Below are 23,338 nucleotides of genomic sequence, written 5' to 3'. Positions count from 1 at the left end.
CTGTGTTTTTGTATTATCCTGTGTGACACTTCCTTTAATCATGATTATAAATTAAATGGGGTGTTACATTTATGGCAAAAGTATTAATAAGGTAAAAGCATATATACACATGAGAGTACATTCCCTTTCTTTGGTGAGGACATAAGTGCATTATCATACATATCTTGGGAGAGGGAAATAGATGATTTGGTGCATTCATTCCATCTTAGACATAGTAAATACTACTTTCTTACTTTGTTCATTTCTAGTTTTGTAGGACATGCAAGAGAGTGGTGGGATTATAGGCAGTTTAGAGTGGAAAAAGGAAGAAAATCTCCCATTCAAAATTGGAGTGAGTTGAGAGCATGCATGAGAAGAACATTCATACCACCTTCCTTTGATTTTGATTGTGAGATAGAGAAAAAGAAAAATTGAGATAGCAAGAAGGAAGGAGGAAAAACTCACAATACTCTTAAGAGAGATGAGGGAGTTGGAAGAAAAAGAAAAAAAATAAGAATTCAGAAAAGAGAGCAAAAAGAAAGAGAGAAATTTGAGCAAGAATTGAGAGAAGAGGAAAAGTTGAGAAAACAAAAGGAGGAAGAAAAAAGAATAGAATATGAAGAGGAAAAGAGAGTAAGACAAGAGGCAGAGTTTAAAAGAAAAGAGGAAGAGATTGAGAGAAAAGAAATAATTCTTAGGGAAGTAGAGATACAACATCCTACAACTCCTTGCATAGACCTCAAGGGAGTAATTCCATCTTTGAACTCTTCTTTATTTGTTGTTAATACTTTTGTCTTAGTTCTCCCTAAAATTGTTTTTCCACCTTCATCATTCATTTTAAACACTTCAAAAGAATTTCCAAAAATCTTCTTTGACTTAGAGTTACTTTTTAGCATATGTGACAAGCCGTATTTTTATGAAGTAGGCTATGTGACAAGCCGTATTTTCGTGGAATTATCGGAATAGCTATTGAAGTAAAAATGAAAGAGTATCACATTATTAATCCTAAAAGTTGACAAGGAAGGAGAAATACTTCAAAAATCATCCCATAGTGTTAAATTATATCTACGTTGTTTGTATAATAAAAAGTTTGTAGTTTTGTGATGGTATTGAATATTTGTAGTTTACGAATAAAGAGATATAGATAAACTTAAAAATGTATAAATGGAATAAATACATAGATTGATAAATAAGATCTATACATATATAGATAGATAATTGGCTTAGATGTAAGCAAAAAATTCCAATGATAAAGTTTAAAAAGTAATACATAATTAGTTCAGTATTGTGATTAGGGATGTCAACGGGGTGGAGAAGATATTGGTAGTATCTCTCTTGTACCCTACCCACTGGATAAATATTTGTCCCGTACCCGTACTCATATCCGTCGGGTATCCGTTATGCGGATATCCGCCTATTTTTTTCATATCCGCGGATATTTACAAAATTATTTAAAAAATAAATATTTCATCATACATTCAAATAAAATAAAATACATTACTATCATAAATTAGTTGCGGATTTTATCCACGAATATTTGCGAGTACGGATTTTTTTTACATTCTTAAATGTGACATTTAAAATTAGTTGTCAAATAATGGAGATGATTGAGTTTAGTTTAGGAAATAAAATATTTATCAATTACAAACAAATAGATTGATAATATATTAGATCATTTCGAAAATAATAATAGGTAAATTTATTTTTAAAACACGGTTTTTTAGGAATACAAAAATATATAAAAAAGTATAAAAAAGATATTTTAAATTTTAATAAAAATATATTGTTAAAACGACTGAAAATATTTTAACCAAAAGATAATGAAATTACACATTTAAGTATTAGAATATGAAAGTTTAAATTAAATAAAAGAAAATTGAGAAGAGACCCAAGATTTTTACATATATTTAATTGAACATTTACATTAATTTGTCTCTTTTATATTTATTTATAGTAGTAAATATATTGATAGAAATATAAATAGATTAAATATATAAATAAGATAAACAAACAAATAAATTGGATATATAGAATAATTATATAAAAAGATAAATGTCTGGGTTAAATATATATATATATATATATATATATATATATATATATATATATTTCTAAATATGTGATATATAAAAGAAATAAATAAAAATATAAAGAGTGAAGTACACGTAAGAAAATTTTTATAAAAAATAAAGAAATTTAATCTTATAAATTTTGAAATTTATATATATATATATATATATATGTAATATTATATAATTTAAAAAGATTTAAGTGTATTTATGTTATTTTACTCATTTAAGAATTAAATAATTTTAAAATTTTAAAAGAAACATAAATTTAGTAAAATTTGATAGGATAAATAGTTTTAAAAAATTCAACACACCAGTGCAAGAAAGGGAAACGACAGCGGTTATTTTTCACTTTTTGCTTCGGGTTCGCACCCGAGGCATATACTGCCGAGGTAAAAAGACACTCCTTTATGCCTCGGTTATCAACCTGAGGCATAAAAAATAGTTACTGCCTCGGTCTCCACCAACCGAGGCCTAAACTCCTTTTCCCACTCTCTCTTCAAACCCTTTTGGGAGAACAAGTTCATCACCACCATGCTTGAAGACATCACCTTTATCGGCATCCCTCAAGGGTTTTTTTTGGGTCTTTTGGGGTCTTTTGGTTTTCTTTTTCTCTCTTACGAACACAACATCACAGTAATGCATAAGCAAAACCAGCCACATAGGTCCAAACTGAGATCGAAAACCAGATCCAAAACTCCAAATTGGAAACCAGATCAAAAAACAGATCCAAACTTCCAAAACTAATATGCACCAAATCTGCAATAGAAACCCCTTTTCTCCTACCAAAAGACCCTATGTGCAATGGAACCTTCGTGATGGTTGCTCGGAGAAGACGAAGAAGCAGCGGCGTCGGAACAATCTCGTCGATGGTGAAGTGGCAACACAGCGGTGGTGCAGCAGCGGTGTAGGCGGAACGAAAATGCAGTGGCGCAATGGAGTTGCTCGAAGAAGAAGAAGAAGATGCAGCGGTGGCCACGAACAACCTCCTCCACGGTGCAGCGGCGATGCAACGGTGGTGAAGCCAGGACGAACGATTGGGGTGCAGTGGAAGAAGAAGAAGAAAAGATTTGCGATGCTGTATGGAGGATGCTCGGAGAAGAAAAAATCGCAGAAGGTTTGCGCTGCTGCGAAAAGATTTGGGTTTTTTTATAACCCTACGAAGCCATACTGCCTCGGTTAATTCGAAACCGAGGCATATTGTCTTCTTATATGCCTCGGTTGGCAGGAGAACCGAAGCATAAGGTTCATACTGCCTCGGTTATAAAAGAACCGAGGCATAAAAGCAGGTAAAAATTTTCAAATTTTGGAGACAGCGCGAATTAGTAAAATTTTTTAAGCTATATGCCTCGGTTAGTATAACAACCGAGGCATAAAAGGTGACTTTAATTACAAAAATGCCACCGCGTGTTTATATGCAGCGGGTGTGCAGGAACCGAGGCATATACTGCGATGTAAAAACTGTAAAATGCACTAGTGACATTTCGATTCCATTACAAAGATTTTTGTTATTATATTTTAAATAGATACAAATGAAGTTGTAAAGAAAAAAAAAACGTAAAATATTGAATTCACAGAACTAATATTTTAAAACTTTAGGATTAAAAGGATGAAAATTTTAAATATTTTGTTTTTGTATAAAAAAGAAATAACACAACACAGTTTCAAGGAATTCAAAATTTTAAATAATATTGTACGATTTTCATTAATAATTTGTTAGTTGCTTAAAAGAATTCACAATAAAATCATAAGAGTAAGAAAGTTTAAATTGAAGGAATAAAAAAAAAAAAAATTAATATAGCTTTTGTAGATCAGCACACAACCAGTTATCTTGAATAAGAAACACTTAAAAAAAGTCAAAATTTGAGATGCAATCCATACATCCCAATTTTAAGTCGATTAAATAGATTTATTCTAAATTCAAACCCATATCATTTTTTTTATATTTCAAACCTAATTCATTTAGTTGGATTTGAATTGAATAATTTTTTGGATTTTCAAAATTTAAATCTTAATTCACTTAATTGGATTTAGACAGGATTAGATATTTTTTATTTAAAAATATAAAATCAAAATTTTTAAATAAATAAATAATATGATAAGATAAATATAAAAATAAATAAATAAATAAATTTGATACATAGAAAGATAGATGAGTGACTAGATATAAGGAAACTTTTATACTCTAGCTTTCAAAATTTTGTTTAAGTAATCTATTTTAGAAATAAGATATTTTAAATTTTATATATATATATATATATATATATATATATATATATATATAAAAGTTGCATTTTTTATAGAGTGAACTACACGTAAGGAAATTTTTATAAAAATAAAAAATTTAATCTTATAAATAAGATATTTTGAAATTAATATATATATATATATATATATATATATATATATATATATATATATAAAATACTATATACAATTGGGAACTAACAAAAGGAAACTTTTTTCATTGAATAATATATCTGATCTACTTCATAATTCAAATTTTTATCTACAAAAGGTAAAAGAGCTGACATGTCACTCTCTCAGCGTTTTCAAGTATTAAAAATAAATGGAAAAACGTCTGAAAATCTGAAGTTTAAATTAAATTTTCTTTCTCTCTCTTCCGGAGTCTTCTCAGCTTCCTCCGTCTCAATGCTTTCTCTCTCTTGCTCATTCTCTCTACGACCGCCTTCTCTCTTCTTTCTCTATCTTCTCATTCTCTCTGGCAGCGACTTCTTTCTTCTTTCTCTCTCTTTCTCTGTCTCTGTTTCTCCGCATCGATCATGTTTTCATCTTCTTCTTTTCATCGATTTGTTTTTCTCTCTCAAAAAAAAGACTGTGGAGATGGTTTCTGAGCTGTGTTGTGATCATCGATTTATGTTCATCATTATCACATTTTTTTCTTTACAGGCTTCAACTGACGCTTACAAAGACATGCATCTGAGATTTGCCATTGATCTATCCATTTTTGTTGTGGATGTCTATTTTTCTATGGTTTGTCAAGGTAACTGGTATTTTTCTTTATGTTTTTTCCAAAGATCTGATGGTTTCTTTTGTTCATCTTATTTTTCAGGTATATAAATGGTTGAAATGAAGAGTACAACCACAAACATCTTTTTTAACCAACAAAAAACCGATTCTGGAGATGCTTTTTTTATTTTTCTTACATTTCATCTATTCATCTTCTTCTATTCATCATGTTTGTTTTGTTTACAGGCTTCAACTGACGCTTAAAAAGACATGCATCTGAGATTTGCCGTTGATCTATCCATTTTTGTTGTGGATGTCTAATTTTTTGGGTTTGTCAAGCTAACTGGTATTTTTCTTTATGTTTTTTCCAAAGATCTGCTGGTTTCTTTTGTTCATCTTATTTTTCAGGTATATAAATGGTTGAAATGAAGAGTACAACCACAAACATCTTTTTTAACCACCAAAAAATCGATTCTGGAGATGCTTTTTCTATTTTTCTTACATTTCATCTGTTCATCTTCTTCTGTTCATCATGTTTGTTTTGTTTACAGGCTTCAACTGACGCTTAAAAATACATGCATCTGAGATTTCCCGTTCATCTGTCCATTTTTGTTGTGGATATCTTTTTTTTTTGGGGTTGTCAAGCTAACTGGTATTTTTCTTGATTTTTTTTACCAAGATCTATTGGTTTTTTTGCTTTATCTTATTTTTCAGTGTAAATGCTTGAAATGAAGACTACAACCACAATGCTTTTTTTTAAGCAGCCAAAGAACGAGTCTGGAGTTGCTTTTTCTATTTTTCTTACATTTCAAGCGTTCATCTTCTTCTTTTCATCATGTTTTTTTTCTTTACAGGCTTCAACTGACGCTTAAAAAGTCATGAATATGAGATTTGCCGTTCATCTGTCCATTTTTGTTGTGGATCTCTTTATTTTTTTGTTTCTGAACCTAACTGGTATTTTTCTTTATGTTTTTTTCAAAGATCTAATGGTTTCTTTGCTTGATCTTATTTTTCATTGTTTAAATGCTTCAAATGAAGAGTACAAGCACAATCTTCTTTTTTAAGCAGCAAAACCTCGACTCTGGCGAGGCTATTTCTATTTTTCTTACATTTCATCTGTTCATCTTCTTTTGTTCATCATCTTCCTTGAAGGGGTGTGTGTTCAACTGAAGACTACAAACACATTCATGTTATATTTTCCTATGATTTTTTTTGTTTTTGTCGAAACCTTTTTTTTTTTTGGTTTCTCAACCGAACTGGTATGGTTCTTTATGTTTTTTCGAAAGATCTGATGGTTTCTTTTGTTCATCTTATTTTTCAGGTATATCAAAGGTTGAAATGAAGAGTACAACCACATACATCTTTTTAAACCACCAAAAAATCGAGTCTGGCGATTCTTTATCTATTTTTCTGAGCTTTCTGTAGATCATATTCTTCTGTTCTTCTTTTCTCGATATGGCATTTTTTTTGTCTTTCTCAAGCCAACAGGTATGTTTCTTTCTTTTTTGTTCTCAGTTTTATTTGATTTCTTGCTTCATCTTAAGTTTGAGTTTTTTTAATTCTTCAAATGAAGATTAAAACACAAACATGTTTTTTAAACCGCAAAATAACGATTCTTATGTTCATCATTTTTCTTTTGATCGCCAGACTACCAACACATAGATGTGAGCTTTTTTCATGTCGTAATTTGTTATTATTTTTAATTTATTTCGACTACTTTAAATTTTTAACAACTCTGTGTATTCTCTTCTGATTGTCACTTTCCATTTTTTCACCATATTTCTAATATTTTGACATATTTAATTTAGGTCAAAATAACAGTTCACAAAGCTTAAATTTGTAATTGTAATTATTTATTTATATTTATTTTATTATTTCAACCCTATTATCTTTTAAGTCGTCCTTTTTTTTCACTTTTATATTCACAATTAATTGAATAAATTATGATGCACGCTTCACCTGTAAGTACGGACCCTACCAAAAGGAATGACTTATCCTTTTCTCTTTCTATATATTTGCAACAGTAATGACCTTTCGTTTTCTCTTTCTATATATTGGCGTCTACATACTGACAAATCTTATTTCTTTTGTGTGACCCATTATCTTCTCTTCAAATTATTCTTCATACCCACTATTTTCTCAAACAATGGAATCCGTGCGCACACAAGAAGCCATACTTTCTGGCAAAATGCTTGGCGGTTTTGTCACTATGTTTTTGAAAGACCAGTTTTTTTTTATTCCTTCACATTCCTTTCTATTTTTGGTTTGTATTTCTTTATTCTAAACTTCCCTATCTTTGAAGGATTTTGGGTACGTCGACCGACTCTTCATAATACGTAATATGAAGGACCTTGGTTCACAGTGGACCATTGTTGATTACGACAGGAATGTTCATAATGTTACGTACAACATGAATATTCACACTCCAATGATCACCCAAGGCTGGAATGATTTAATCTCTTTTTATGCAGATGAGTCTGACAAATTGGTTGTCTTCAAATATTTTGGAAATTCGTCCTTCCAACTACACGTCTCTAAACGTGTTTGCGACTCAACATTGAAAGCCAACTTCTTCAACCATCTTTCTATTCGTCGTCCTCTACATACTTCAGACTTAAAGCATTTTGAAGTTCAACTATCAACATACTATTGTCGATCCAACCACTTGGTTAGTTTTATTTTTCTTTGATTATTTATTTACATGGATTCTTAATAAGTAAGATATTTTTTTCCTTTTGTTGCAGTATTTGAAAAAAGAATTTGCCACTTATTTTAAAATCAATGGTCTTAGATCTATTGTTCTACACGGACCACGGGGACAAGTCGAATGTAAACTGATCATAAGACGTAATTCTGTTAAGATTGGAACTAGCTGGAAAAGTTTTTGTAATCTTCATCAACTTTCTGCAGATGATCATCGTGAGGTTTTTTTGAAGTTGAAGGACACACAACAACCAACCATATCAAAGTGTTTTATCCATTAATCTGGTTTTAAGTTTTAACATTTTGTATATTATTTTTGTTAATCTTCTTATATATATATATATATATATATATATATATATCAATATATAAGAAGATTTTAAGGTGAATTATATTTTGTATGCACTTATAACATATATTAGTCTATGTGTTTGCTTTTATACATTTACTCTGTATGAAGTTTTTTATTTTATTTTTATGTTTACGACTATTGTAGATTTTTATCAAAGACATTAATCACTAATATATTTTTATAAAATAAAACTATTACATTTAAATCAATACTTTAAACAAAATATAAATTAATCTGTTTTAAAATTATAATTTTAATCATACACGTCATTAAAAGACATTAAATATTACTCATTATATATTTGCTGAGAAGACATCTAAATATTTATATTTTTAATTAGTATTATTCATTTTATTTAATATTACAATAAATAATCCTTTTTATTAATCCATCTTTCTCTGATTTTTTTAAGCAGTCGTTTTTATATTAGGTTTTGTTCATTATCTTTCTCTCATTTTTTAAAACAGACGTTCTTAGAAGCTGTTATTTTCATCATGTTCAACAATTTGTTTTACACTGTTAGAGTCCATTTAATTTATTTTTCCAAAAACAAACCTATTTTTCCAATTTTACAGATGACCACTAAGCAATGCATCCTTGGTGAACAATCCATACTTGGCTCAAAATGGAAGGGTGGATTCTTTACTATTTTCATGGAAGACCAGGTTTTTGTGAACTTGCTTATTATAGAAAATTTACCATCATTGTTCACCGACATCCTTTACTAATTTTGTTTTTTTATTGGTTTTATTATGAAGGATTTTGCGTTCGTCAATCGTTTGTTTGTCATTTAATTAGGCATTGAACTGGGTCCACGTTGGACTATTTATGATAAAAAAGGCCATGTTCACCATGTTACCTTCAACATGAATAGCTATGGTCCGCGAATTACTGATGGCTGGGTTGATATAAGAAAGTTTTATCAAGTTCAACCACCCAAACTATGTTATTTAAGGCACACCGGGAATTCTGTTTTTGAAATACACTTTTACGATCAATGTTCAGAATCAAATGTCCATAAATTCCTAAGTCATGTTCGAACAAATGCTCCTCTCATAAGGTCCAAGTTAATTCATTTTGAGTTCCGGCTTTCTAAGTACAACTGCAAAGCAAGCTTTCTGGTGATTTTTTTTATCTTCTTTTTCCATCATTGAATACAATCTGTACAGAAAACTTCTTTTATTCTGTTTAACCTTGACACGTACAAAATTAATTGTTTTTTATATTATTTTTTATATTTTTCATTTTCAGGGCTTAAATTCAGACTTACGACAATATTTTGCCAACACTCAGTTCTCACACATTGTTCTTTACGATCCAAAGGCATGAGTTGAATGCAAGTTGTTGATTAGACCTAGATCAGTCAAGATAGGAAGTGGATGGAAACGTTTTCGTGAAGTTCATGGCCTGGAGGAAAAAGATTTAATTCTTTTTGAGGTTGACGGTCAACAAGCAAGCAATGATGTCAATGTTCTTCTTAATATAAATGATTATTATCATCCGCTATGAACAATCTATAAACAATATTTCTTAACAGATTTATAATCTGTATTTTTTGTATGAAGTTTAGTTGTTTATTATTATATTATATATATGTATATGTTTTAGTAGGTGTATTTTGAACTTCTGCAAAGTTATTTACTCATACCTGCTCCATATCTTCTTCCATATACGTAAATCTATGGCATTTAATTACTGTCAGACACAAATCATATCATGTCTCTACGTTTTAAATTTTTTTTATATATATTTAAATATATAACATTCCAGAACATTCTTCATACACATCCCTTAGATTACTTTTTTAATATTTGATTTCAATGTCTATTGATATGACATATTGCAATGCTTCATTATGTTTCTTTATCTTCCACCTTCCACGAGATTTCTTCTGCTGTAAGACATTATCGTTTGGTATCACTTTTTTCTACATTTCCTCTTTCGTGAATGCATAAGAAACCAGCATGTATATGCAGTTTTTCATTTTTTCTACATTACTGTTTCAATTAATTGTTCATTGCTTAATCCATCACGCCAACAATTTTTTTATTCACTTTCAAGTATTCTACTTCATGTTTTATTTTCATCAGAATGTTTTTCTCTTAATTTTCCTTTTTTATGAAACCTTTAAATAAATCAATATCAATACTTTATTTCTTCTGACATCAATAGCTGTTATTTGCAGGTTTCACCAATATATATTCCCATGACTTCTGTCAAAACGTTGGTACTCCATGTTTGAAGAGTCCTTATTTGAATATATTCTACTTTTTGCTTTCTTCTAGCATTTCAAAAATTGCCATATCCATGTCTTGATTAATCGTTTCACTTCTTTTACTCTCCTTTGACTAATAAAAAATAGATTCTGATAAGTAAGGTATTATTTCAACCTTTTTTTGGTATTTCTTTACTTTAGTTGTATGAATAACAATTTTGTCTTATTAGTTCCTTATTTATCTATGTAAGTATAAATATGTCTCCAATCTAATCCTGACTTTTTTACTTCTCATTTTTCAATATTGTTCTTGTGAGTTCAACATGTCTCTCTGTGAAGTTCCGAACCAAAGCCAGAGCATAAGCGAAGTAAGCCCCCTGAAGGAAAATTGGAATATTATCGCTAGGGTCATTCGTTCATGGTTTGTTCCTGATTTCACTAAACATAGGTGTCCTTTTTCCATGGAGTTCGTTATTCAAGACAAAGAGGTTATTATTAATGTTATTCTTGAAATTCTTCCATTACACCTACTTTCCTTTACAAATTTGTATGAATTAAATAGTCGTATTCTAAACATATTTATACTTAAATTTATATATGTTCTTTTTATCTGTTTCAGGGTTCTAAAATACATGCTTCAATTAGACGTACTCTAATTTACAAATTTCAAAATGACATTTCTGAAGGCCATGTTTATGCCATACAAAACTTCAGTGTTGCTCCGAATTCTGGAATATACAGAACAACACACCACCCTTATAAGATAAATTTCCAGTTTGGTACAAAAGTTTCTTTGGTTAATGTTAATTTGGTTTCCTGATATTAAACCACAATACACACCTTTGTCTTTATTGACAACCACTGCATTTGATACTGATTATTTGGTTGGTAAGTAAATCTTTATAGTTCCAATACTATTAATATTTTTATTAATAAACATTTTTTGTTAAAGTATATGATTTAACACATATACAATGCATTTTAGATATTTTGGGATTACTGGTCGGAGTGGGGACTGAAAGAGAATTGCAAGTTGATGGAAAAACAACAAAATTAAATGTCATAGCAATAGAAGCTGATGGGTATTGTGTATCTATACTATATTAAATTCCTTTTATATTTCTTTTCAAATAACTACATGACATTATATTGCACTTTAATCTTTAGGTTTCGAATAAAGTGTACTTTGTTTGGTATTTATGTGGATGAACTGAATGTATTTCTTTCAAGTGGAGAAGTACAAAATACTGCTGTAAGTATAGAATTTGCGAAAGTCAAAACTTTTCAAGGTAAAATTTTGTTATTACTTTTACAAAGTACTTACTACTTATTCCATGTTACTCTCACATACACTATATTTTTAAATATAGATAAGGTTCAAGTTCAAAATTGTAAGTTCTGCACCCGTATTAAGTACAATGTTAACTTCAAGGAAGCATCTGAACTTAAATCAAGGTAATATTGAAATTGTTCTTCAGTTTATTCGAACTTTATAATCCATTTTTCTAACAATTTCTTCGTTACTTTGTAATGCAAATTATCCTTGATTTCGTCAACTTCATATTTCAGATATACATACATTCAATAATAGATTTAATTTTTATGAGTATAACTTTATTTTCTTTTGCACAGAATGTTTGAGAACAATGAATCTCCCTCTCAAGGATTAACGCAACTTTCTCAGACTTCCAAAAATACTGTGGAAGAGGACTTTTTAACACTTACACCTGGAACCAACATTCAAGGTCTAAAAGATTGTAAAGAGGTTAGAATATATTTTTGTATTATTGTGCAATTTTTCTTATTCACAATAATCCCTTGATTAATGTTTTTTATATTGAAAGGTCACCACTTTCATATTGTTTGGAACAATTAAGCATATCTTGGTTGACGATGACTGGTGGTATACTGCTTGTGTGTGCAACAAAGCTGTTTATCCAGATTCCAAGATGTTCTTTTGTGAGAAGTGTAACAAGCATGTTATAAAAGTCTTTCCAAGGTTAACGAATTGTTTTGTAATATTAATGTCAATTTAAAACAACATTGTAATTACAACTTTGGTTCATTAAATTTATTTATCAATTTTCAGATATAGGATTAAGATCCGAGTTATTGACTCTTCCGATTCAACCACATTTGTCCTCTTTGATAGGAATGCAACTACCCTTTTCAAAAAAACTTGTGCTGATATGTTAGACGCTCATGATAAGGTATATTCTTCAATATATCCACTTATATATTTAATTACACAATGTTTAATTATTTTCTTTTTGTAGATGAATTCTTCTGGAAATTTGCCTAAGCAGTTTGATGAGTTAGTTGATAGAAGTCTGCTTTTTAAAGTGGAAAGTAGGAATGATCAGAATTTCAAACTTGAGCAGTCTTTCAGAGTGAAGAAAATATGTGTTGATGATGATATAATTGAGAAATTCAATGATTCTTCGTTGAAATCTGTGGTAAGATGTAATTTAAGATTAAATTTTTTAAATTATAATCTCTTTATAATGCAGTCATCTTTTTCTTTTTATAATCTCATTATTTCTACCTATTTGAAGGATGTTTATGTTGGGAATGGTGAGTTTAGCAGGGAAAAAATGCGTATAGTGAATGAGTCCACCGTTAATATTTCAGAGGTATACAAGTTATATAAATGTTTTTAAAATCAATGATTTTTTTAATACTTTTAATAATGTTATCAATTTTGTATGTGGATTTTATTTTAATAAATTTACTTTTAATACTGTAGGATTTATTAGTCTGATTTACCAAAGAAACAATTGAGTGTGGATCACAATCACCTGAACTAATCCAAGATAATCCAACCAACGATGATGCTAACAGTTCACATAAGAGAGAATCTGGAAAGAAGACTGCATCACTTGAATCCATCGAAGAAGACAATGTTCCATTGAAGCTTTAAAAAAGAAATATTAAGAAGGAAAAATCAGTGATTTGAGATCCACTTTTAGTTATTCTATTTGAAGACAATTTTTTTTATGGCTTTCATTTTGGGAATGTAATATGTCTACGTTATTTTGTCTTTAAATTCATCTGAACAACAACTTCTATGTTAAATTTCATCTTTAATTTCATCTGAACCTCAACTTCTATGTTCAATTTCATGATAACAATATTATGCGCTTTTGAGTTACATTATTTAGAATTTAAATTATTTCATATGCTAGTGCACAAGATATTGTTGACATTTTTCAATTTTTGTCAACAAATATGACTACCAGCTACATCAAAACTTACTGAAATTGATTTCATTTTGTAGCATCATGTAATGAAAGTCGTAAATAACATATCTTTTGTGAAAAAGAATTCTTCTTTAAACTTGTGCCACTCATAAATAAGATATATATATTTTTTCTCATAACATTATTTATAAATGTCTATTTCTCATAATATTTACTTTTCATAAATAAGATAAATATGGCAAAGGAATTATCTGTTGACAGATTTTAAGTTTTGACAACAGAATTGGATGCCATATACATTTTTGATTGAATATTTTTTTGGCTTATCTTCTGTTAATTACTAACTTATAAACCTTCTACGATATATTTGACATTTTTTTATACAATAAGTACGAATGAAATATTATATTTTTACGTATAATATTATACATTACAGAAGTTTATTTTTGGAAATTTGTTATTGGTTTATATTACATATATTATATTATTATATTTGTAGCATAATAGAATAATTTAATATATCTTTAATAACGTTATATCTTTTTAATGTTTTATTCTGTTATTATCTTCTTCCAGTTTTCCAATGCAGTAATAATTACATTACTGTTGAAGAATCTATTTGTAATCGTCCCATCTTTTCATGTGTCATTTGTCTTCTATAAATAAATATTCATCTCCATTCTACCATGAACATTAAATGGCAAGATCAGTTCAAGGATATTCTACATTCTTCCAACTTTTACTATACTATCTCTCTCAAAGTCCAAGCAAATGGAAAACAACTTCAATGAAGATGACGTTATTAATAGAATGAGTAGGTACCAGTTCTCTATTATTCACCTTCAAGACGAGGTAAGTTCATTGTCAAATTTTTCAGACATATTTTCCTTTACAAGATTTCTTCTACTCTTTCTATTTCATAGACGGATTTCTTCTTCTCTTTTACAATATCCTGGTTTTAACCTTAACTAATCCAATTTTTCCTTAAAAAAATTCTGTCTTTCGAGGTTGTTAGTTTTGTGGATCGTGCATTCGCCATTTTTTATGATGACGATCTTGAGCGTCAATGGACTTTAAGAGATGAAGAAGGCAATAGACATGTGGTTACTTATAACAAGAATTTACAAAAACCAATGCTAATTGGAGGATGGACTGAATTAAGGCACATATATGATCTTCACGATTTTCACACTATTTATTTTGGATATGTTGGTGATTCTTGCTTCCACATCACTATTTTTCCCAGTAAATGCAAACCTTTGTCTATTGCACGTTTTCTTAAAAGAATTGAGGCAGATCAACCCCTTTTCAATGGACCGAAGTTGCATTTCAAAATATTTATGAATCCAAATCAATGCAATGCTAGCCATCTGGTGAGATTAATTTCATATTTTTTACTAAATGGATGTTTCTATCATATTTTGATTTATGTTTCGAAATTATTTTTAAAATTTAATCCATATACTAATTTCATTAATACTTTATGTATGTTTTAGGATTTTGCCAGCTGATTTTGGCAATTATCTTCGTCAAGGAAGTTTTAAATACATTTTTCTTTATGGACCGCGTAAAACAGTGAAGTGCAAACTACTGTTGAGAAATCATCCTAAGAAGTCTAGCAAAATTGGAAGTGGCTGGAAGGAATTTTGTACTGCTCATGGATTTCATCAAACTATTGACTTGGTGTTTGAAGTGGACCACATGAAAAGCAATCAGAATGTCAAAGTGCTAACATATTGTAATTTTTAATTTACAGTTAGTATAAATAGTTTTGTTTTTAATTCTGCCACTTATGTAGTTTTCAACCTACAAGTTTTTTTATTTTCAGCAATGCATATGTATAGTTCTATCTTCTTATCAATGAAATCTCTTCGAAGCTTCTCTGAATTACTCTGAAAGATGAAAAGTCATACATGTTATGGTATGATATTCATAAATAAAATTATTTTGTTCTATAATTCAAATGAAATATATATGATGCAATTGAAAGATATATAGTTGGACGAATAATGAAAAGTTATCAGTTCTATAATCATTTGTATGGATGTATGTTGCTTTAGTATGTGCATACACTCACTGTATGTTATCATTTTGATACATAATGAGGTTAAGATTGTAGATAATTCCAATGAAAAAGTTCTCTTTGTTTTACTATATATAGTACTGCATAAAAAACACGTCTGATTGTACCTACATAAAAAGGAAATGTTTTGTTAGTTGCAAGAACAAATCAACTCTGAAATAAGTGCTATATATATGAATGATTCTGATATATTAACACTCAGTACTGCATGCTCTTTCTGTTTTTAATGTTTGTCTTCTATTTTAATGTTTTTCTCTTTTGAAACAACTGCTTCCTATTATAATTACATATATTTCTATTTCCACAATTGTGATTAGAGGTACAAGCTACACAAAAAAGTTTAACAAAGACATTCACCAATATAGTAATAAAACAGTAAACACTTTTTCATCCATTGAGTCAACTTACCTTTATTTTTGCTTCTTCCATTGTAACCTTTGAAACTATTCCATAACATTTATGTACTGTAAGGAGCATAACGATTGTAAAAATGCAAGGCTGAGAAGGAAACTGGTGCTACAACAAAGGTTCAATGCAAGAACTCATCAACATTCATGTAAGTCATTAACATCTTACTTAAACCATTTATGTTTTCTAATTCTTCATCAATAATTTATTTAAAAATAATGCATTTGTATGTTTCTATGTTTTTTTATGTTGCAGATGACAAAGAAGAGAATGCAAGAAAGAAAACTAAATTTGCAAACCATTCTTCTCAAAGTAAATAAATCTCAGGATTTCTTTATATATATATATATATATATATATATATATATATATATATATATATATATATATATATATATATATATATATATATATATATATATATATATTTGTAACTGTATGTTTTGGATTTTAACTTCATAACACAGATGCATACTCAAACATCTTTGTTGTTTTAATCACAGATAAACCAACTGTATCACAAAGATCATTTCACCAAAATATAGACAGGAATCCATTACAACAGTTGGATATTAGTAAGTTTTTTTGTTTCTAATCTATATCTTTACAGAATGTTGTTAAATGAATCAATGAAGTCTTTTTTTTATTTCTTTAATAACAATGCTTCTACAATAATCCTTTTCCAGATGTTGACAACAACAACAACAACCTTCACAATATGAATTCAATATTTCACAGTCAAATTGGTCAGTTCTGAAGTTCTTCCAATACTTAATTTTAACATTGTTTATGAATAATATTAATTCCGTACCACTTTAAACTAACCTTCGTTTCAATGCAGTAACTGTCAACAAATACTCAAGTTTTTCAAGTACTTTAGTTGAACAACAAATCACTTCACAATCTGCAACTTCTACTTTAACTTACCATAGTCCTTTCGGTATATTTCTACATTATTCTTAATTTCTTATATACCTGTTGAAATGACAATTTTAGATTTTATATCAATGTTTTTGAATGACTCCAGCTTTTAACAATAATAGTCAGAGAAATTATGGACAAAATAAAAACAATTCCAGTGCAGGTAATTACATTTGGATTCATACTCACAATGCCAATGCAGGTAGGACAATTGTTTTTTGTTGTTTTTCATAGGTGGGAGATCAGAGGTTGTAACTGAGTCGCATTCTGTTTCTAAGAATAAAGTTATCAAATATCCTTTTCAAGTCATACAATCACTTCAAAACAGATTCAATCTTGATGATGAAACAACAAGACAACATAATTATTCAGACACAACAAATGATGATTCAGCAACAATAAGAGATGATGGTAATTCTGATATTAAACTTATTGATGTTAATATAAATTCCTTTTAAATCATTAATTAGTTTTCATCTTACTAATATTGAAGAACATCATACAAGTACTACAACTACAAACGAATTGTATTGCAAAGGAGAGTTACAAGGTACATAATGTCCAACACAATTGTATATAACTGCAGATTAAAATATTCGCATTTTCATTCTAATGTTTTGTATTGATTTTCAGAATTGCTCAATATTGGAGAACCTTGCTTGGAATGCCAATATTGTAAAGCTCAACTTTGGTATGAAGAAAGAGCAGAAAAATGTAACACCTCAAAGGGAGTTGAATTCTCATTGTGTTGTCAAAAGGGAAAAGTCCAAATTCCACTATTAAAAAGACCACCTAATCTTCTTGAAGGTTTGTTAAATGGTGAAGATCAGAGAAGCAAATCATTTTTACAAAACATAAGAGTATACAATAGCATGTTTTCATTTACTTCAATTGGTGGTAAGATTGATAATTCAATGAACAATGGTTCTGCTCCACCACAATTTATTCTCAATGGACATAACTATCACCGTATTGGCAATTTATTGCCAGAGCATGGATCAAAGCCAAAGTTTGCACAGCTGTACATATATGATACCGAAAATGAAATGACTAACAGAGTCAAGCATTTCAGGTCAGTGAATATATTAAATAATTTCATTATATGAAATATTTAAATACATGTGTTGACATGTATTCTCTTTATTATTTTTTAGTTCAAACACAAAGGAATTTATTATAGATGAATCATTGGTTGCTGATTTGATTCAAATGATTGACAATCACAATGTTCTTGCGAAAACTTTTAGAAGAGTAAGAGATTTGTCATTGGAACATATGGAATCAGATTTCACGCTAAGACTATTTAGAGGCAGAAACAAAGACCCTAGAGTTTACAATACACCTTTATGTGATGAAATAGCTGCACTTATAGTTAGTGATTTCGGCAATATGGATGTAGGCAGAGATATAGTGGTCAAAAAATATTCTGGTGAATTAACCAGACTGCACGAAACTCACACAGCTTTCATTCCACTGCACGAAACTCATACATGTTCAACAATTGTCAAGATGCTATAGCAATTTGTAAAAAATTTGGATATCCGGATTTGTTCATTACTATAACATGTAATGTGAATTGGAGTGAAATAAAAGAATTTGTCTTACCAAAAGGCTTATCAGCTTCGGATAGACCGGATATTGTATGTAGAGTGTTCAAGATGAAGCTGGATGAAATGATGACAGATTTTAAGAAAAAGGACTTCTTTGGAAAAAGCAATGCAGGTATGTTATATATGAAGTAATATACATTATATAAATTTATATTAAATTAGATTCTGAAAAGTATATTTATTTTTTATTTATATATGCAGGAATGTACACAGTAGAATTCCAAAAAAGAGGTTTACCTCATGCACATATACTTTTACGGTTGGATGGAGAAAGCAAGTTGAAGAATTCAACTGATATTGATAAAGTAATATCAGCTGAATTGCCAAATGCTGATTTGTACCCCAAATTGGAAAAAGTTGTCTCAAGTTACATGATTCATGGACCATGCGGACCTGCAAGACATAATTCACCTTGCATGAAGGAAGGAAGATGTTCTAAATTTTATCCAAAAAAATTCACATCTTCGACTTCAATTGATGAAGAAGGATATCCATGCTATAGAAGACTTGATAATGTTAGATTTGTTGAGAAGAATGGAATTAAGCTGGATAATAGAAGTGTTGTTCCTTACAATCCACCACTTCTAATGAGGTATCAAGCACATGTCAATACAGAGTATTGCAACAAGACCAATTCAATTAAATATTTGTTCAAATATGTGAACAAAGGTCCCGACAGAGCTACTCTTAAAATAAGCAACAACTCTGCACAGTCTGAAAAATCAACCATTATTGATGAGATCAAAAGGTATTACGATTGTAGGTATCTATCACCATGTGAAGCTGCTTGGAGAATATTTGCTTTTGACATCCACCACAGATGGCCTCTTGTTCAGCGATTGACCTTTCATCTTCCTGGCCAACAATCAGCTTTGTTTAAACATGATGATGATATTAATGTGGTCTTCAACAGATACGAAAATGCTAACACAATGTTTCTAGCTTGGTTTGAGGCTAATAAAGTTTATGAGGAAGGAAAACAATTGACTTATTCAGAATTTCCAAGCAAATTTGTGTGGTTTGCCAAAGAAAAAGAATGGAAACCAAGGAAGAAAGGCTACAACATTGGTAGACTTACTTATATTCCTCTTGGTTCTGGAGAACTTTATTATTTGAGGATATTACTGACCATTCAAAAAGGTTGTATTGATTATGAAAGCATTAAGACAATTGATGGAAAGTATTATGAAACATACCAAGAAGCTTGCTATGTTTTGGGATTTTTGGCTGACGACAAAGAATATATTGATGCAATCAAAGAAGCAAGTGAATTTGCTTCTGGGTATCAACTTAGAAGATTATTTGTTACTTTGTTGTCGATGAATACAATTTCTAAACCAGATATAGTTTGGAATTCTACTTGGAGTATCTTATGTGATGGAATTTTGTACCAAAAAAGGAAGGAGATGAACTTACCAGGTATTTCATTTTTTTTTTAAATTTGCTATACATATATATTTTAATTGTATAATTTACTTATTGCAGGACTTCAAATTCAGAATGCTGAATTACAAAAACTATGTCTGCTGGAAATAGAGGAAATGGTAATGTCAAATGGTAGAAGTTTGAAAGATTATCCTTCATTACCTCAACTTGATCTTTCAGATGTACATACATTGAATAATAGATTTATTGTTGATGAGCTGCAATATAATAAACAAGAGATGGCGAAAGAACATGACAGTTTGTTTAAAGCACTGAATGATGAACAAATTCATGTATATCAGGATATCATGACAGCAGTTCTTTCAAAGAAGGGAGGATTCTTTTTCTTATATGGCTATGGTGGTACAAGTAAGACTTTTATGTGGAAGACATTGTCGGCTAGTCTAAGAAGCAAGGGCATGATTGTTTTGAACATAGCATTAAGTGGAATTGCTTCTTTATTACTTCCTGGTGGAAAAACAGCACACTCTACCTTTTGCATCCCACTGTTAATTAATGATGAATCAACTTGCAACATAGCACAAGGTAGTCTCAGGGCAAAACTTCTTATGGCAACCAGTTTGATTATCTGGGATGAAGCACCAATGATGAATAGAATGTGCTTTGAGGCATTTGATAGAACACTAAGAGATATTATGCGAAATGTTGATGATGCCAATAAAGACAAACCATTTGGTGGAAAAGCAGTTGTCTTGGGAGGTGACTTTAGACAAATTCTACCAGTTATCAAAAAAGGATCTAGGTTTGATATCATAAAATCATCAATCAACTATTCAGAGTTATGGAATTGTTGTAAAGTGCTAAAGTTATCCAAGAACATGAGATTAAGTACTACATCAAATACTGAAACAGCCAATCATATTCAAGAATTTGCTGATTGGATATTGAACATTGGAGACGGGAAAATGGATCTAAATGAAAATGGTGAGTGCATGGTTGAAATTCCAGAACAGATCTTGATTACAAACACAGATTTACCTTTATTATCATTGGTTGAATTTGTCTATCCTCAATTTGTGGTTAACATGTTGAATCCTAATTATTTTGATGATGGAGCAATTTTGTGCCCAACAAATGATTCTGTAGAGCAAGTAAATGATTTCATGTTGTCTTTAATTGGTGGTGAAGAGGTGACTTATTTAAGTTCAGATACACCTTGCCAATCTGATGAACAAGATGAAGTGCAATCTGAATGGTTTACATCTGAATTTTTAAATGATATCAAATGTTCAGGGATACCAAATCATAAACTGAAGTTGAAAACAGGTGTTCCAATTATGCTCTTGAGAAACATTGATCAAGCCAAAGGTCTATGTAATGGCACAAGATTGCAAGTCAACCATTTAGGCAAGAATGTAATATGTGCAACTGTAATTATTGGAAAAAACATTGGTGACAGGATTTTTATACCAAGAATGGATTTAGTGCCATCTGATTCAGGTTTGCCTTTCAAATTTCAAAGAAGACAGTTTCCGATATCTTTATGCTTTGCAATGACGATTAACAAAAGTCAAGGACAAACACTTTCTAGAGTCGGCCTTTATCTTCCACAACCTGTATTCACACATGGCCAACTATATGTTGCTATTTCTAGAGTCAATACCAAAAGAGGATTGAAAATACTTATATTGGATGAAGATGGAAAGGTAACAAACACAACTAAAAACGTTGTGTACAAAGAAATTTTTGAAACTCTTTGAAAAGAAATCAATTATAGGTATGTCATTTCTATTTTTTTTTTCATTTCAAAACTGTTATAAATATATATCAATTGATTTATGTTATTTACTGCTATGTAGGAAAATCATGGTACAGTAAAAGTTGAACAAAGAAGTCATTGTATACAAAAGGAAATTCTGTACAAAACAAATTTATGAACTTCAATACCAAAGGATACATTCTAGGTATGTCATTTTGTTCTTTTTTTATTCTTATATTAACAAAGTAGTTTATTACTCATATTTTTGTTGTTTGTGGTTGACAATAGTATTCAATGAAATCAAATATTAACTTCACATACCACTTTAATTACATTCTAAATTCATCTATTCTATTCATACACTTCAACATCTTTTTAAAACATTACATTCTCATCATATAAATTATTAAATTTTCAAAACCCCATTGCTATTACCACAATTATTAAATCTAAAAAAAAAACGTGCGTTGCACAGGTAGAAGGACTAGTATATATATAAATCTAATATTATATAATTTAAAAAGATATTATTTTACTCAATTAAGAAATAAATAATTTTAAAATTTTAAAAGAAATATAAATGTAGTAAAATTTGATAGGATAAATACTTTTCAACAATTCAACATTTCAATCCCATTCCAAAGATTTTTTTTATAGAATTATATTTTAAATAGATACAAAAGAAGTTGTAACATATTATTATTATCCAAATGTAAAGAAATAAAACGTAAGATATTGAATTCACAGGAACTAATATTTTAATCATTTAAGATTAAAAGGATGAAATTTTAAATATTTTGTTTTTGTATAAAAAAGAAATAACATAACACAATTTCAATTTATTAGTCACTTAAAAGAATTGACACAATAAAATCATAAGTGTATGAAAGTTTAAATTGAATGAATAAAAAATAAATAAAAGATTGTAATAAATAACATTAAAAAAGTCAAAGTTTGAGATGCAATCCAACCCAAATCCATACTGTTTTAAATCGATTAAATAGATTTATCCCAAATTCAAACCCATATTATTTTTTTATATTTCAAATCCAATTATTTTTTTATATTTCAAATCCAGTTATTTTAGTTAGATTTGGATTGAATAATTTTTTGGATTTTGTATTTTAATAAGGATTATGTGAGAGACTTTCTAGTCACCTTTGCAAAATTTCATCTTAAAATAAATTAGCAATCAATAAATTTGGAATAAGTTCTACTCCAATGCTTGAATTAGACTATATGAAACTTTTCAACATTTAACCGAGTAAACTATATGTTAATTTTTATAGAAATCTTCTCTAACTTCGCAAATAACTAATTATACAAAAAAACTTTAACTTTTTATTTATAAGTTTAATTCATCTTAATAACTCTATTTTTGCAAAAATGTTTATGCTGAAATTTATTTCATCAATACCAAAATTGTTATCACATATATGTTTGCAATGTAAATATTAACGCATAAATTATTCTATTATTAAAACAAAATAATAATAAAGTGTTGCATTATAATTTATAATAAGAATCGGAAGAAAAATAGTTTATAGACATGTTTATAAGTTATTTCAAATATTTATACTACCACTATAAAAATTATTATTTTTAGTTGAAGTTATTTTTGTATTTTTAGAGATTTCACCCTCACTAATGGTTTTAACCACACTTCCTCTCTCTCTTCTAGAA

At 29.2% G+C, this 23,338-nt stretch overlaps 1 pseudogene; it reads left to right on the top strand.

The window, feature by feature from the left end:
* Positions 1-2,970: 2,970 nt before the first annotated feature.
* LOC114180595 lies at positions 2,971-21,656 on the top strand (annotated as a pseudogene).
* The last annotated feature ends 1,682 nt before the right edge of the window (positions 21,657-23,338 follow it).

This window comes from Vigna unguiculata, chromosome 4, assembly GCF_004118075.2.
Source record: "Vigna unguiculata cultivar IT97K-499-35 chromosome 4, ASM411807v1, whole genome shotgun sequence".
Lineage (NCBI taxonomy): Eukaryota > Viridiplantae > Streptophyta > Magnoliopsida > Fabales > Fabaceae > Vigna > Vigna unguiculata.
This window is presented reverse-complemented; position numbering and strand designations above follow the sequence as displayed.